This window comes from Hirundo rustica, chromosome 2 (genome assembly GCF_015227805.2).
Source record: "Hirundo rustica isolate bHirRus1 chromosome 2, bHirRus1.pri.v3, whole genome shotgun sequence".
In the NCBI taxonomy this organism is placed as follows: Eukaryota; Metazoa; Chordata; class Aves; order Passeriformes; family Hirundinidae; genus Hirundo; species Hirundo rustica.
The window spans coordinates 81,483,743-81,488,418 of NC_053451.1; positions in this window are offsets into that span (position 1 = coordinate 81,483,743).

The following is a 4,676-nucleotide window of genomic DNA, read 5'->3' on the forward strand; positions in this document are numbered from 1 at the left end:
TAGATTCTGACGAGGAATAAAGACCTTAGATTTAATTCTGTATGTAGGTAATATTAGAGGGAATTCAAAGACATGATTAAGTTAATCAGCAGTCTTTTGACATCTGAAAGAAAAACATCTGGAACTAATTTATTCCTTTTTTTTTTTTTTTTTTTTTTTTTTTTTTTTTTTTTTTTTTGGTAGTTGCTCTGCAGTTTTCCCTGAGCACTGTATTGTTCACTTGCTAAGCATTAGATGTTACTAATTTGAGCTCTAGAGATAAATGTATTGTGACAGAAAAATTATAAAAAAATAGTCTGCGTCTATTCTAGAATAAATACTTTAGTACTATTTCTGTATCTGTTCTCTAAACAGGCTTTGTCTATCTGTGTAGTCTGAAAAACCTGGTTCATTTAACTGAGTTAAAAGAATGTGAATATTTCATTTTTCTTTTTAAATTATATTAAATTGAAATTACATAAACTTGTATATGTGTGGATGTATAAATCCAATATTTTATATATGGGAAGCATGTTCTTTTCCTGGTCTCTTGCAGTTCTTGTGCCCTATCTCAGAACCTCATGAAGCACTCCAGAGGGACATGTTAGAATGCCACTAGATGTACATGGCTACTCACATCAAATTCAGTCATTGTCTTCAGTTAACTGAGCTTCTTATTTTCCTTTAATGACATCTCTGGCCTGAATTTTATTTAACAGAAAGCAGCTTTTCCAAACTGGATGGATTTTTGTTCTTGCTGGTCTTTGTAATATTTTATTATTTTCCTCTGTCAACATATCTTCAACTCCTGAGTAATAAGTATTTGATATATTTAGTTCTGTATTTTGGGGGTGCGTATAACTCTTTCTGTGAACTAATGACAATTAATTCCAGTGTGTATGTTTACCCATTTCTGCATGCCTGTGATAGTCTGGAAGCATGGACCCTGCCTTGTAATGGCTCCTACAACTTCAAACTCTCTGTGGCATAATCAACTAAAAGCAACACAAGTTCTTGTGGTTTTATGAGCTAGTAGCAGCTAGATAAAAGTTCTGTATTGCTTTAATGCCAGTGTTTTCACCAATACTTGTTCCCCAAGTTTTAAATTTAATGTGAGGTTATAAATAGGCCACTTTTAAAATCCCTGCTATAATAGAAGTTGGATGCTTAACTGTTCCTGCTTTTCATTAAAATCTTTAGCTTTGTACATGCCACCAGGAATTTTGGTATTGTGATTATATATTCACAACATTTACTGCAACCAACGAAAAAAGCCCTACTGAATTCCTGGTGACCAGGATAGTATGGTCTTTCACCATATTTTCTCTCTCATAAATTTAGAGACATCTATCTCTAAATGATAGACTTATTCATCAAAGCTGCCTGTCTACAATTCAGAATAGAGCCTACAAAATATTTTAGATATATGGCTTGAAACTGCATATTTTAAAAAAGAAAAACAAACACCCTTCTACTCACTTTTTATAAATGTTTCAAATAATGGGAATCCCACATTTTGGCAGCTCATAACATTATCTGCAAGGAAATCACCATTATCATACTTCTATGACTGTTCCCAGGACTCGATGTAAGAGACTCGAGACCTGTAGCTACACTGACACTTTGGGAAGTTCAGCACAGGCAGAATAGACAGTTAGAAGGACTTTAGTTCCTGTATGCAACAAATATTTAGTTTGATTTATCTTACTTTCATCCAGTCTATCCCCAGACTTTGGGAAGTAACTATGAATAGGTTTTAGGACCAGGAAGGAGCAAGAATTTTCATTTCTACTCATCTGTTGGAAAGAAAAATTACTCTAGATGAAGACCTCTACATCATTTTCAAGTATTACTCTTATGAAGCCACACAAATTTTAACTTGACATCCATTGTAACTAAGAGTTAGTTATGATGATCATCATTAACTTTTCAATTACCCTGAATGGAAAAAATTCAGGTAAGTGGGCTGTTTAATAGACAATGTGTTAACTACAAAAAAATATCATGTCACATATTTAACTTTAGAGTTTTGGAGGTACTTCTGATTATGCAGGTACCTCAGTAATACCTATTTAGAAGTGACTTCTGGATGACATCATATTTTTAGAATAATTAGCTTCAAGGCATTACATTTCTCTTATTATTTTTATAGTACTTTAAAGGTGGTTGGTGGTTTGCAATAACTATGAAAATAAGCTCACACTGAGAAAATCTGGCAATTAAGTAGATAAAATGAAGACAAGGGGAAGAGAATTACATGTGAGTGAAAAAATTGAGCACATACATGCAATTAAAGATAATATCTACATAGACACATATTGCATGCTATCAAGATTACTTCCAATATCTGACTCTCTATATGCTGGGCATCATTTCCTATAATCTCTTCTTCTTTTCAAGCTCACATATTTTTTAATAATTCAGTTTTCTACGTCTTCAAAATAAAATTAGGAAGAAAACAAACAAGGTTCCATTTCTACTGCAGTGGAAGAGCAGAGAAATTTCACCCTTTTTACTATCAACTAGTAATAGAATTGGATGTCTTACAAAATGTTAACTTTGTCATTCATGCACATACCTTACATATAGCTAGAACAAGCCTCTAGATATTTTAGAAGGAAAAACAATGGGAAAAAAATCAACCTTTATTCATATTCCCTACTGAGTGAAAAAAATGTATTTTTCTCTTTAAAATATTAAGAACAAAAGCTTTTCAGTCCGAATGTTTTGGTTATCAAAGGGTATAGTATTTTTTTTTTTTTTTTTTTTCTTCTTCAAGAAGCTTATACTTTTAAGTATAAAAGGGTATGACTCAAACCAGCAGATTTAATACCCTAAACTCTGAGGTATACAAAATCTGACTTTTGAAGCTTGAATGCACCTCTATAACTAATGTAACAAAGTTACATGCAGAGTTTTTTAGGTTTTGGAATGCATTTTGCTTTCCTTTTTCCTTTTCGTCTGATTTTCTGTAGGTCATTTCTCTCTCTTTTGATCTGTGATGTATTTGCTCAGGTGTTTCCCATTTTTATGGCTGTGTCAATTAACTCCCTTAAATTTGCCCCTGTTGCTCTCAAAATGTCTTGATGTTCCCTTTGAAGCTTTCCTCTCCATTAGCCACCATTTTCAGCATCAGAGACTGACCTCTGTGAGAGGAAAGTTTGCTGCCAATAAGCCCTGCCCTGCTAGTAGATGTGTGTTCAGATGAAAGAAATGGAATTATAAAATGAACTAGAAAGTAGCACTAGTGCAGTCTAAATACTCTAGACAGGAGTCAGAAATTACTCAGATCCACACTTGCCCTTCCAGTATTCAGGAGTGTTTGAGTGTGGGGTTCATATACCAGTGCAGTAATTAAATTTAGTGTTATGAACATTTAACATTACTTCCCTTGTACATTTTTGAATGAAGAAAGAGGGGTGGGGAAGCAAAAAAGAATGAACACTTTAGTTTTAAGGACTTTTAAAAATCCCCAGTTAAATCTCTGTAAAAGAAAATAGAAAAAAAATAAAAAACCTACAAAAACTGTAAGCCAATCATCTTTAACAGAAGTTTTCTGCAAACAAGATATATATGACTCATTTAGGGTCGGCTTGATTATTTTTGTTAATCAACCCACAGAATTCTGGAGTTGGAGAATTGGCATAAAGTTGATTGCAGTTGTGTCTAATCAGATTTTCTCCTCCTGAAATGACTAATATCTTACTACCTAGTAAATTTTAGAGATTTCTCTTCTGCCTGAATTTCTCTAACACAACACTTGTATTTCTGAGGTACTCTGATGGTGAAATATTTACAAACATTAGGTCATACCTTATTGACTGTGGAATATTTCTTACATAAAACATGTCATTTAAATGAGATCATCACCATATTTTTTAACAAAATAATATTCCTTTCCTGTCCTACTTTATACTGTGAAGCCAAAACAGATACATAGATTTCACTGTTTACTACTATACTTCTTAAGACATAAAAGGTATGATGTGACATTAAAACACTCTATGGCACACAGCTGTACAGTAAAACATGGCACATATAAAGTGGCACACTTCAGATTTTATTACTGAGGGGAATAGAAGTCACGGTTAAACAGAGATTCAGAAGAAAGCTTTTCTGTTTCAGGTTTTAGTTCTCTCTAACATACCTGTGGCATGATCTTCACTGTATCACTCATGGAAAAAATTAAGCAGGTCCAGTAGCTTCTCACTACTAAAAGTTTTGATTCCTAACATCCTCCTCCTTCTCGCTCTCGACTTCAAAATATTGCCATGTACCATGGGCCAGCTTTTAGGGCGTTCCATCACCTGATTTAAATTCTCGGCCCTGGAGAATATTTGTTGCAAATTCAGCCTGAGAGATGGTAGTACAGGCTTGCAGAAGGCACCAGTAAAAGCACACAGGAATCACAATGGCACTCACAACATAGAAAATGTGTCTCAAGCTGTGTCTGTTGGGTCCTTCCAGATTTTTTTCCTTACTAACTATCTTTCCAGAGGACAATGACAAGTTGCCAATAGTTTGTAGAGGAATGTGACTTTTGAAATAGAATCAGTGATTAATAAATATCTGAAATAACTTTCTTTACCCTGGACTAATCTTATTTAAAATTCCAAAGTATTGAATCTCTTTTTTTCTTTAAGACCAATTATCTTACTGTATGGAAGTATCTTTTAGTGAGGAAAATAAGTTTATAC